The sequence below is a fragment of the Photinus pyralis genome, unplaced genomic scaffold, assembly GCF_008802855.1.
Source record: "Photinus pyralis isolate 1611_PpyrPB1 unplaced genomic scaffold, Ppyr1.3 Ppyr1.4_LG1, whole genome shotgun sequence".
Taxonomy (NCBI): Eukaryota; Metazoa; Arthropoda; class Insecta; order Coleoptera; family Lampyridae; genus Photinus; species Photinus pyralis.
The window spans coordinates 5,714,105-5,728,570 of record NW_022170249.1 but is presented as its reverse complement, the minus strand read 5'-3'; positions in this window follow the sequence as shown (position 1 = coordinate 5,728,570).

Here is a 14,466-nt window from a genome sequence, read left to right as displayed (position 1 = left end):
ATTTATACCACGATAAGTTCAAGATATCTTCTCATAAAACTCTTAATTATAGAGATAAAGTATAAAATTTGGTTAAAACATCTACATACAAATTTTAGAATTCTTAAAAATATAAGCAACTCTGAAGCTCTATATCGTGTTTAATAAACATTTCACAAAGAAGTAGTGTATATCAAAGTTGTGTAGAATTTTATAGTTTACAATTTCTGATAACAATATTTTCTTGTAAAGTGAAGTTATAAAAAGATATGATTGAAAAACTAAAAAACCAACCAAATTTCTTTAGTTTTAAGGGTGGTACGGGGGAAGCACAAGGGGTGGGAGGTCGATAAACTTGGATTCTTAACCCCCAAGATACTCTCCATGATGCAAAAAAATTGGAAACTACTTCTCGTTTTGCAGGAAAATTGGTCATTTTCAGTCTCTATTTCCCGGACTAGATTGGATATGAACAATTTCGAGTTGTCAGTCTCGCCGTATTGAGTTCCAAATATCGTAATTTTTGCAAATATTTATTTAATTAATTTAAACCAACCTATTACTTCCGAGCAGGCTTCCGAGTGTTAATAAATGTTATGGGGCGAATTTGTCGGGGCGAATATTCCGGGGGCGAATACTCCGGGGGAGAATTTACTTGGGGCGAATATTCCGGGGGCGAATTTACTTGGGGGCGAATATTCCGGCGGCGAATTTACTAGGGGGGGAATATTCCGGGGGCGAATTTTTGGGGGCGAATTTACCGGGGCGAGTCTTCCGGGGCGAATATACCGCACACCGTTTTACTATTCTGAACCCATGAAATTTGGGTAAGTTTAAAAAGAAAAATGGATTTGTCTTTTGGAAGTTAAGTAGTTCAACATTCAATAGAAAATATTATCCAAAATATTTGTGTGAAGTAAATTTCTCCTGTAAAAAATCATCATCATGGATCATGTATTTTGTTTTATATAAAAACATTGACCGTATAAAAAATTCAAAATGGCCGCCGTTTCCCAAGCTGACGGGACATATTAACTATTATTGGTGGTAAGTATCTTTCAAATGACGATATTACTATGAAATTTGGTATGAACGTTTCTATAAAGGTATTATTATTATATATGAAAACGCTGGCCATTTAAAAAATTCAAAATGGGTGTCGTTTTCCAACAGTGCGACACAGCTCATGCAAATATTAAAGGTGGTATTATCAAAAAAGCTTCTGTAAACGTAGGTAAAGGCGTTGCAGTACATGAACACTAAAAAACACACACGTCGATTAGCAAAGATATAAATTTGGATTTATGGATCATAAAATTTGAAGGGACAAACATACTATTAATGATAAATTTAAAAGTAATTTAAAACATATGTATGTAATTAAATTTAAATGATTAGGCGTGCTAATCACCCTAAATGATCCTTTGCTCACAACTGTAAGGTTTTATAATTAGGAATAACACTTTCCAATCGTCCTCCATACATTTTATTGTATTCTTCAGAGAACTGCTTTCGAAGAATTTGTGTCGAAGAATTGTATTTTAAAAGAACTTTTTTTAATATGAATTATGGCGCGTTAACTACCGAGGTCTTTGGCGCCACCTAGTTCATTATTACAGCTCCTCAAGGAGATTCGCAGCCTTTAGGTACTCTAGAAAATTACTTCTGTTTTCTTTGTTTCTTATATTATCAGGTAAGATCGAGTACATTTGACGTAAAGGTGCATATAGTGGACATATACATACAATATGTTCAACAGTGGTACGTACTGTAGAATGGGCACACTGGGGGGGTGGGTCTTTTGTTAATAAATGTTTGTATGTTATTGCTGTGGGTATGTCTACTTAACCGATGTAGAACGGTCATGTCCTTTCTAGGAAGTGACAGTGGTGCTCTCCACCCATTAATTGTCGTTGAAACTCTATTTAGGTGAGTATTGTACTGTTGCCATGTTATTGAATAACTATTTTCGAAGAATTTTCTTTCGAAACATTTCCGTCAAAGAATTGTAAGAAGACGTGTATAATCATCTAAACGATTCAAGAATTTTCTGGTATTTATATCTGCTAAAATATAAGCAAAATTAAAAAAAATAGGAAAGTGATTTCGAAAGAGAGCATCGTAATTTATAAGACATTTCCATTTTTTATAATGAACCCATATGAAGTCACAGCGAGAACCCTTAAATAAAATAAGAAAGCCTATTTCATCAAGGAGTTCTAAATGTAAAGAAATTCTCACTATATACAAATATGTTTTTAATATTACCATTGAATAGATTTATTATTCAATGATATTACGCAACCGTTCAAAAGGGAACAGCACCAACCAAATTAAAGACTTACACCGCATATTTTGAGCTTATAAACCTATTAACTTCTTTAATATCTGAAGCTACTTCTTATGTGTAATGTAAATAAAGCGTTTAGATCCCTTTTGGCCCGAAGTCATTTATACACAAATTTTATTAACGCAACTTTTGTAGAGCAAACCCACTTTTTTGATCTAGATGTCCCTGCTATTTATTAATTTTTACTAAATAGCACAATTATTTGATTCTAAAAACCATGCACCACAAAATTGGAAAGGTTTCAAGGAAAATATTCTCGCTTTATATCAGTACGGCCACCATGACTTTCAAATTTGTTAAGAGTGTGGTCATGACCACCCCCATTCTTTTTTAATTGTCCGGAAAATTTAGTATAGGTGGCGAATTTTAATTTAAAATTCTTCTATAATTAAATAGACAACACCTGCTGTTATCTTAGCTAATACGTTTTACACTGCGTCTATTACGAGTCATGGTTTCATTAATCATAAAGGTAGAATTATAAGGACAATAATCGACATTGCAACGTAAACATACTTGGTAAAAAATTTCTATACAGGGTGGAATATATTATAACGATTAGTGAGGAATATATTATCCTTGTCAAGGCTGTCCAATCATGAGGATCTTGCTCTAAGATTTAACATTCAAGTGTTTTACATAAAGCTTCTTTATAGCCATAATGAATAGCGATATTGATTTCAGTGCATTATTATCGGTTGGTCTCGTAACCATATAACCTTTTATTTCAAAACGGCACATTCCAACTTGCTCTCAAAAATTAAAACCCCCAATTTTTCAAATGCACCATGATCGTGTTGTGTTGATATAAATTAGAACTCTTTTATGCATAACGGTAAAACAGTTCTTTGCGAATAACTCTTCTGTAGCGTGTTTAGTATTGTGGTTCATTATTTGGTTATACTGTCTACATAATGTCTTGGTTTATAGATTTAATTGATTTAAACTTACGTTAAAATATCTAATTGAAAATGGATGTCTTGTCCGCTGGCCACTAAAATAAAGTATGAATGTTTGTTGTCTCAACTTTTTGTTTGCTTGCCTTACGCCATAAAACTATCATGCTTTCGTTACATAAATGGCTATTAGTTACCTATCCTACATTAGGAGGTAGATTAATTAGTGGCGACTCGATTTCTTTTTAATACACTTCTAATTATAACAGTGCGCAGTCGACTTTAATTTAGGAAATAAGGATTTAATAACACCTTTCTAAATCCTTCCCAAGCTCATCGATTTATATTAGAGGTAACGACCAATTAGGTTGTATTTTTAAATCGTTCATTTGCAGGGTAATTGGCTAGGCATTAAGTATTAATGATTTTTGGAGTTGGGTGCCTACCTATAATAGGAATTGATTTTTGAGATATACGAGTAATCACCTATATGACAGCAGTTACAAGTCGAAAACATACTTTTGTTGCGTAATACTTCTGTGTAATAATTAGCTGGAAGAATCAAATTGGAAGGATACCCTATACCCAATTAGAAGCATTGGAAGCTATGATGATTGGTCTGTAAATAACAAAATTGTAAGTGCTAACAAGGAATCAAATAGATGTCGGTCTGCGCAAATAATTAGATTTGTAATACGAACAACGCACACAGGCCCGTAGCCAGAGAGTGGCCAGGTGGGCTTAGCCCCACCTATAGAACGTGGTCTGGAAATTACGGTTGATGGTTTCTTTACAAACATTACAGGGGAAATCTTTATCAAAAACTTCTTAAGCCCCACCTAGAAAAATACCGGCCACCCCTGCTACTTCATTCTGGCTGCATGCCCTCAGTCAAAACAAGCATAAATTGTGCTCAACTCTTACGCAGATAGTTAATCCAAAGATATATTGGGTATACTACCTTGGAAATATAACCCTTTGTAGTATAAACCTCCTCATTAAAAGGAATAATCAGCCCTGTGATGTATCACTAACGTTAAAATTAACGTGCAGGTTATCTGTAGAAAATAATAGTTATTTGTTTCATTAGTACAAAAAATGTCAGTTTTCGGGACGAGGAAGATAGTTGCTGGACGACGCGTTAGCGGAGTCCAGCAACCTTCCGAGTCCCGAAAACGCATTTTTTGTACGAATAAAACATAAAATTTTTTCTCCAACCCCCTTTACTTCAAATTATATTCGAATTTAGATTCAGTCACAGTTTCACTACTAGTATAAGAACTTCTGCTTTCTTGTCCTCACGTGTCATGCCACTCTAGTTTTTAGGTTAACTTATAACCATTTCGTTTTGACTTCTTACTTCTCACCTCTCGCGACTTTGTAGGGAGCAAATCTTGAGGTAGCATGTTCTGCCGTTTCTATAATCTCTGGCGGAGTGTAATCCATGTCGCTATCAGTTTCAGTCAATTTATGGTATACACAATTAATATTGTTATATTTTGTATTGAAATAAAAAACTTACCATACAGTTTTTTAATTAAAATTAATTGCAATTAACTTTTTCAAATTTTGAATTCAAAATGACAGATAATAGTGCAAGGGGTCTGAAGTAGATGGCGTTACGCGCGACGGCGGGTTGTATACGTATTAAAATTACGTTCATCGAATATGTAAATTACGTTACACATGGTTTAAATAAAAATAGCGAGCGTAAATCATTTTCAATACATGTACATACGTATAGGTGACATCATTATTTGCATTGAATATGCAAAAAGATTTGATTTGTATGTATAGAAATATCTTATAACCTGCAATGTAAAACGATGTCAATGTGACATATCTCCGTGATTGTAATTTTTTAATTGGCCAACTTTCAAGGTCAATTTCTTTTTGGTACTAGGACCAAAAGTATCCACTTTTTGTACAGTTGCCATGGTGAAAGCGATTAATCCGCAAAACGTCAATTTTACGTACCGAACACCGTCACAAAATAGCGTCTTATTCAGGTGTGGGAGAAAAAAAAAAAAATTTATTCTGAGAAAACTGTTCGGGTCCTAACGTTAAATTATGAAGCACCAACAACCACTGACGAAGCACTAACGATTTACAAAATTTGATGCAAATTGGAGTCATTGTCCGGGCAAACGTGAAGTTGACCCGAACAAAAAAAAATTTTATTTTGAGAAAACGGTTTGAGCCCTTATGTTAACTTATGAGGCACTAACGAGCACTAACAAAGCACTAACGATCTAGCATGGTGCGATGCTGCCGGGCTATTTTATCCAGGCCAACTTCACAGACATCCTATGATGCGTTACGCAAGTAGAGCACCTCTGAACGGTGTAACGAAAAGAAATTCTGATCTTGATAATTAATAATATAATTATTATATTATGACGGCCATCAGAGGTTTTAACTTCGCTGCTACGATACTGCCCCAGGCATATCAAAAATATTTATAAGGGTTGTTAAGTAGAGTCCTACAGACGGAAAGCTATTTCTCAACATTAAAATGTGTACTTCCCGGAAAACACTGCGAAAAGCAGGTGGTCATTACTAAAACTAACAGGGAAATTGCTAAATGGACCATAATTCCTAAACGTTGAAGTTCATCGAACAAAAGATGTAATTCGTCGTTTTTCGGGGGTTAATTGCTAATCCCATAGCACGAAGTGTGAGATTGTGCAATTAAGGAGCAAAAAAACGCGAAAGGAGCATCGTATATTATATAATAACAAACAATTAAGGGTAGGTAGCAGCTGTTATGGTATAACAAAAATATACCACCTGGTTGTAACAGGGGTGACAAATCTAAGCTCCACGCCCACTTGATTCTTCACGCCGTGACTTTTCAAGTCGTGTCGGATTTAGTGCGATGTGTGCAAATAATAACGACCGTTTAGGTTAATTCCCCTTGAACTAAGAACTAACACAGTTAAAGATACCCTCAGTGGTAATCGCCGATATTCCAGGTTGTCCCGCTATAATCCTCTTTCGGTTTAGAGCTCAAAGCCGCGTTTTGACAGGGACTTTGTTTGTTACACAAAATGTCAACTTGTTCGCCCGACCATTATTAAACTTGCCTCGCGTTTTTTTCGCCAGGATCGTCAAACTTTAGGCGATTAGGATTCCGAATGTAATTTAGAGGGTAATGAATAATTTCTCATTTTATGAGTAAGTACGGGAACACAAAGAAGTAGTAGAATAACAGCATAAGCTCGATTCGTGCACAATAAGGGTGATATACGAGCGGGACCTCCCACTGAACAATTTGCCAACATTATAGACGGACTAATGGTGTCATTGTGGTCCCCGTTTAGAAAAAGTCGCTTAGACGTTCAAAAACGTTGTGAGCGGAAAGGACGTCGTGATAGTGAAAGGGACACTAAACCTTCAGTTATATTACAGGCTATTACGCGGCGAAATATCCGCCGGTTACAATGAAATGATTTTGATAGAGTTCATTTACTTGCCCCGTAACGAAGGTACATTAAGTATGGGAGTGAAGGTGTAATGGCAATTTGTTTTGGGAAAATTATTCTAAACGATTGTTCTGAGAAAATTCTTGGTTTAGCTTCTAGTTTAGAAATTCTAGACTTCCTTTGTTTATTTACTTCGTACTATTTTATTATTTGTTTAATACGAATTGGAACTTCAGCATTCTCCAATCTGACGGATTTAGGTAAGTTAACAACCAAACATTACAAAATAACATTACAACCATCTGGGGTGTTGAGGTCTTTCTTACACATACGCATTACATCTTCATTCGCTATGGTATTTAATTCTAATAGTCCCTTCCATCAAATAAATTGAAGATTTCGACCTCCATTAAATCTAAAGATTCCAAGTTTTCTCTAAAGGATCCATAATTTCTTGATACTTTTACGTCAAAAACATCATCTAAGTCACAGTTCAAGTAACTTCTCTGAATCTGAAGTCCAAGTTCTTTCATGGTCGCCAAAGAAGTCCTTGAGAGTGCCAAGAAAAAACATTCAAAATGGTATAAAATGTATTTTAACATAAATTTAATTATGTGGGTTTATTTATTACGACTAATTAACAATAAATTTATAACAATCTTTAAAAATTAATTTATAACAGCTAAAATGTTATTTATCACTTACAATTTACAATATAACACAAGCCATTGACGTTGGAACTGCCTGAAACGTAACTCAACCTGCTTATGTAGCAAACGACAATTGTTTTAGAACGCCTCGGAGTGTTGTAGAATAAATATGTCATTTTTCCCGGAAGGATTGCGTCATATCCGGCTTCGTTCTTTACCCCCGATGACTTATTTTTCATGGCGCCTCATTCTCTATCGAGATTTCTGGAATGTTTGCAACACGGACGACGGTTGTAGCGAATACAGTCCTAAGTAAATCTTGTCTATAGCGCGAACTTGCACTCGACCCCCTCGTACATTCTTGAAGAAAAACAATACACCATCTTATGGATCGGTTGCCGGTTTCTTTGGGGTTAAAGCAATATACCAATATTTCCATCCCGGTTCCCTGGAATACCACATATTGCGCAGGATGCGCGATACTCTTATAGCCATAATTTGAATAATAAACTGAAATTGATTAAATAAACTAAAATTTACACAAACACACTCTGTTCAAATTTCATATTAAAAACTTATACAGTGATATTTATTAAGGAGTAGACATAGGGATTCTATGGAATGTTTTCGCAATGTCTACTTTTTACCTTTAATTGACAAAATCTCTTATGAAGAGCATAAAATTAGACGCCCTTCAGAAGGATTTTGTCAATTAAAAGTAGACATTGGGGAAACAGTCCATAGAATCCCTATGCCCACTTTTTAATAAATTGCACTGTACAGGGTGGCCAACTAAGAATGCGAGGTACTGTATCTGAGAATCTATCCATCGTAGAGGCTTGCGGTAAAAAAATGTATTACTAAAACGGCCAAGAGCAAAACCTGGAAAAGATTTTAAAGTTTCTGAAATGGCCGCTAGGGGGCGTAACTGCAATTTAGAATCTGAAAAAGTGATGTTTCTGTGAATTCCGCTATATTAACCTAACAAAAAAATGTCCGGTCTTTGAAGTTGACGATAATCTGAACAATTTTTGTTTGACAATTTTTTCTGTATCTCTAAAAATGAAGTGGTGGGGGGTATTCAAAGGTTTGCGTAAAGAACACCCTGTATCTTCGAAACGGCTGAGCCGATTTAAACACAGTCGGGTTAGTTCAAAAGAGCCACTCTTCAGCTACAAATATTATACTATTTGAAGATTTGTTAGTTTCACATATCGCCGCTTGAGGGCTTTTTTCGACATTCCGACAGAAATGGTTAATTTTCTCAAAAAAATTAAATGCATTGGTCCGATTTTTTTTTCATGAAAAAGTGGCTAAATGAAGCCGAAACAAGTTCGCGAAAACAGCATCTCGATATCTTGATCTACTTTTTTATAAAAAAAAATCAAACCAACGCATTTAATTTTTTTGAGAAAATTAACCATTTCTATCGGAATGTGTAAAAAAGCCCTCAAGCGGCGATATGTGAAACTAACAAAAATTCAAATATCATAATATTTATAGCCGAAGAATAACTCTTTTCAATTAACCCGAGTTTGTTAAAATCGGCTCAATCGTTTCGAAGATACAGGGTGTAACTTTACGGAAACCTTTGAATACCCCCCACCACTTCATTTTTAGAGATACAGGAAAAATTGTCAAATAAAAAAGGTTCAGATTATCGTCAACTTCAAAGGTTAGGTTAATATAGCGGAATTCACAGAAAAATCACTTTTTTAGATTCCAGATTGCAGTTACGCCCCCTAGCGGCCATTGCAGAAACTTAAAAATATTTTCCAGGTTTTTCTCGTGGCCGTTTTAGTAATAAACTTTTTTACCGCAAGCCTCTACGATGGACAGGTTCCCAGATACAGTACCTCGGATTCTTATTTGGCCACCCTGTACATGGGTTTTGCAAATTCCACTTGTGAAAAATGCACTTCAGTCACTAGCCTGAGTACATGTTTTGAGAGTTTCATTAAGAGTGTAAATTTTTGACTATTTTCGTTACCCAACCAAGCATTCATTTGTAAGATGTAATTCTTTTTCTAAACCCATTTTTCGTGGGTGTTAAACGCAGCTTTTTGCACATTACGTGCAGATCTCACCCTCTGGACGGTTTTTAAATGAATGCCAATTATTTTTAGTCCAGTAAAAGAAAGTTGGAAATCGTTCTAGAACCTTGAAAACGTGTAATCTTAGTTTGTACCTCTCCAGAGGTTGAGCATAACTTTGGGTACCCCAAAAACTTCGACTTGCGCTTATAACTCCTAAACAAGGCATTTTAGCGAAAACCCCTCCAAGGGACAAATTAAAGAGGATTAAATTCTGTGTCGATTGACCCCTTCGACTTTAAAACTGGACCCATTTCTCAGGTAGTAATCGACGGCTGATGGATGAGAATTCTTCCCATATTAAACAAAAAAGGAATCACTTCAAACTTTCTGTCGTCTGTGGCATCCAAAGTACTGGTTCTTTCAAAACAATCTTGCAATCAAAAAATAGTTTTTGCAATCAAAAAATAGTTTTTTCAAAACTTAACTTTTCCGCATCCCAGCATTTGTTCAGACCCAGTATTTTCCTTTTATTGTATTTACTTCTCATGCATCGCTCCGCGATGTTCCTAATTGATGTCGTAAGTTTTGACATGGATGTTCAATGCTTTTATATGAAGTGCATACGGTTAAAATTTCACAGAAATTGGTCCACAAATAAGAAATTTACTTTTGCACTTGCGCAAAACCAGCTTTTGACATGTTTAATATAATCGATCGATTTGCTTCTATTAACAGCTGATTTTGTAATAATTTCAGTGGAATCGGTCCATAAATAACACGTACAAATTGTGCACAACTCTTGTGCAGATAAAGCGCCATTTTTTTAAACTGAAATAGGTTAGTATATGGTTCGGTTATAAGGTAATAGCATGCTATGGATGTTTACTTTCTTGGTAGACGATTAATGGGGAGGAGGCTCACACATAAACATTTAAAGGCCGCCTAGCATACATTCAAAATCCTCCGACACTTCATTTTGTAGATATTCGCACTGAAAACTTTGACATCACCAATAGATATGGACTATAGTTGGTAGAAATTAATTCCTTTCGTTGAGACCTTTCATTAGAGTACCATGAAGGATAGAAACAGCCCCCCCTCCCCCCCACGCACCACCACCACTCTTTCGATAAGGGGTCAGACAGAAACGCGGCGGTAATTGGTAGAAAACGGTTCTTTTCGTTGAGAAATTAATAAATTAATAGCTTTCATGGTGTTTTTTGGTAGGTCCAAAGTTGCAAAACTTCATATTAAAAATCTCACTTTTTTTAAATGGAACACCCCGTATATTTTTCTGTCATTTTTTAGCTCCTCCAAAAACCTACAACTTTTGATAATAATGTTCTATACCTATCTCTGATATTTTTCAAAATATGACATTTAAGTGATATTTTCTAATCTTAAATAAGTTATATGTAATTTACATAATAGTGAGGTGGCCATGTAAAAAAAGGCAATTTTTATCTATCTCGTCCAAAACGAAAATCATATCGATTAATTTATTTTTCAAACAATTTATTTTAAGTCCAAAAACTGGAGAATAAGTAAAAACATTTGACTACAAAGCAAATTTAATTTAACTCCTAATGTTATCCAGTCAGTGATTAGTTTCATTTTTTTTCATATTCATCTGGTTGTTATGTAAATTAGAACTTAATTCAGATTAAAATATAAAAACTAGGAAAACCAAGATATTTGTTTATGTTTTCTCCAGTGTTTAGACTTAAATGAATTATTCGAAAAATGAATTAATAAATATTATTTTAGCTTTGGACGAGGCAAATAAAAATTGCCTTTTTTTGCATGGCCACCTCGTTATTATGTAAATTACATATAACTTATTTATGATTAGAATATAAAAACCAAGATATTTTGAAAAATATCAGAGATAGGTATAGGACATTATTATCAAAAGTTGAAGGTTTTTAGTGGAGCTAAAAGATGACAGAAAAATATACAGGGTGTTCCATTTAAAAAAAAGTGAGATTTTTAATATGAAGCTTTGCAACTTTGGACCTACCAAAAAAACACCCTGTAAGCTATTTCTTTAATGTTTCACAGTAGATGTATTTATTTGACTTTTATTTAACCCAGGATAAAACCTGGAATCAAAATTGAAGTAATAATTTTGACAATATACCGACGCTTGCAAATGCCAAATTTTTCTTAAAAATCGAATTATCCTTAAAACTACTAGCTTATCGGGTATTAACCATATAATAAAAAAGACGTACAATTACACGTAGAATTCAAAAATGCATTCAAATACAGGGGTTTTATTAAAAAAATTTACCATTTTGGCGCCCTACTTTGTGAGCGCACCCTGTATAATTCCAAATATTTTTAAAATGTCGAGAATATTCAACCATATCATAATACAAAAGCACTCTATCGAAAAATCTTATCTTCAAGGCATTGAGTTACTCCGTCGATTACTACCTAATTGGCCCAGTTTTAAAGTTAAGGATTTTAATTTGTTTCTTGGTAAGACTAAATGCTAGCATGCGTTGTTTATAGGAGTTATTAGCCAAAAACTGAAGAAAATCTGAAAATTTCCAAGTCTTTGGAGACCCAAAAGATATGCTCAACCACTGGAGGAGTACCCCTTGGATTATAAAATAGGTATACGATTCAAAGATGAAATTTCATATTTAAAGAAACGAGAATTAGAAACTATTTTTTCGTGGGCATAATAAAATAATTGTGGTACTACTTTTGTACATTAAAGGCAGATTTCACCCCTCGGACAGTTGCTAAACGAATCCATCTTAAGACCTTCTGCAGAGGCCCCTCTAAATAGCATTATGCGGGTCACTCTGTAATTGGGCGCATGCCTGTTGAGGGCCCAAAACAAGAGAGGGATAATAAAATAAAAAAAATAAAATAAAATTAAATAAAATAAAAACGAATGCAAATTATTTTGTTAGTACTGAAGATGAATCTTAACGTTTTAAGCAATATGGAAATTTAAAAGTATTTATTTCGCACTTTTTGACGTTTTAATTATTTTGTTAGATGAATTGTTGGAACCCCTGACGAGGAAAAACGGATGTGCATTGTAAAAAAATGGGAAAAGTGAGGACTTGCGTATTCCTTGCGTAAGTTTTTTTTTAAACAAATGCTTTTTGTTTGTAGTAGAAACGAAAAAAAAAACTATGAAATGTTAATTTTGAGTACAGAGTTTTGAAATGAGAAAATAGGTGTTGATTATTTCACATAACTCAACTAATTGCGTTAAATTTTAACATTGCGACTTTTTTTAATAGGAAGTTTTCGCAACTACGAGAAGACATGTTAGTTTTCGAAAAACGTTGTAAAACATTGATTTCATTGTGCTCGTATTTAGTTATTTTCAAAGACAATTGCTGTTGTGTAAATAAGATCGAAAAAGGTGAACAGGTGAGCAACTGCTGCGCGATAACGAAGCGATAACGCCAATTCCGAACGGTTATTAAGAAACCTGTCATTGGCCAAACTTGTTATCTACTAAACACACCACCTAACATGATTGAGCATTTTGTGGTAGTGGTACTTGGTAACTAACGCGAGAATGTGTCTTTTCGTGCTCAAACTATTGAAACACAGTGGAAAAGGGCCGTTTTCGTTTACGAAAAACCGAGTCGATACCTATTTGCAGAACAGTGGTATTAGTGATCATACGCGCGTTATTGCAAATTCGTGGAAAAATGCAAGTGTACTTCGGTTGCTGGAGGCTGGACAGTGGACCGTGCATCAACGATATCAAAGGTATTTGGAATTGGAATATTTTTCTAATTTAGCGGGTCAATAATTTATATGAATATTATTAGGATGAAATTTAGTAGAAATTTTAGAAAAAATTCTTAGCTTCTGGATGCGAATTTGAATTCCAGAATTAAAAGTAAAAGCGTTGAACTCGTTGTGAATTGACTTTTTTAGCTTGAAGCTAAAGCTGGAGCTAAAAGTATCTATCTATCTATCTATATCGAAAACAAAAAAGAATATCAAGAAGTGTATAGGTATAAATCGAGCGAGCAAACTTTGATTCTCCTGCTCCCTATAAATCATCCTTACAGTTTTCAAATGGTAATTCTTGATGTGTGATGCCTTATTGGAAAGTTATTTAAAAATGCCTTTCAATGGTAACTTATTTTGCGGTGTTATTCCAGAACTAAAAGTGTCAGTACGGGTTCCTTATAGTTTTCTCTCCGCATGTTTCTTACGTGTCCTTATTTTTATAACGTCAATAGCTATAGTTTTGCTTATTGACGGTGTAACAAAGAAAGCTGAAAGTTGCTATCGTTGCTGCACATTCAGAATTAATTGAGTCATAAGCAAATGGGGTTTGTTTTGCTGGTTCAAAATCGGTTTTTATTATTCCACGATTACAATTCAATTTAATTTACAATCTCTTTCCACAAATCAGGGTGTAGCACCTATACCTAAGACCACTCTGATAATAATTCCTTTATCATAAAAGATACCAAAAAAAGTCTTCGTGCAAAATTGTATACAATTACCGCTGCCCTATTTCTAAAATATTTTTGATCATCAGAGGTGTACTGTATTCCAGTGGCGTATCAAACTTGCGTTTTTTTTTAATGGAACTTTATTACTAATTTGGAATGTGCTTGAAAAGTACATGTTATACCCCTAACTTTAACGGTTTCGCTGTTCGTCAAGATGTTTTTTGAGAGAAACTAAATCGCACAGGCGGCATTTTGAACTGTTTTGAACTGAGTCCACAGTCACATAAATTTTTAGCGTAACACAACGAAGTTGAGGTAAAGCTTATGTGCTCGTGTTTCCTTCCGTCCGTCCGTTCCATCGAGATCTCGGCCCCTGGGCCACCTAGAGACTTCGGGTTTTCGCTAATTGATAGCTGTTATGGTCTATATTTGTCCATTTCGATCAGTTTCATTTAACTCCATATTTTGCGCAGCGCAGACTGCGCAATGCCAACATTCTTATTTATGGAGATATTTCTTTGAAATTTTAACAACAGATGCTTCTAGTAAAGGCAAACATTTCGCACATAGTGAAAATTATGTGGACATGCGCAGTGACTGCACAGACTGCTCATAGCCAACTTTCTTATGTGTGGTAAGTTCTTTGAAACTTTATTTTACTTATTTAACCCCTCTCTTTCTC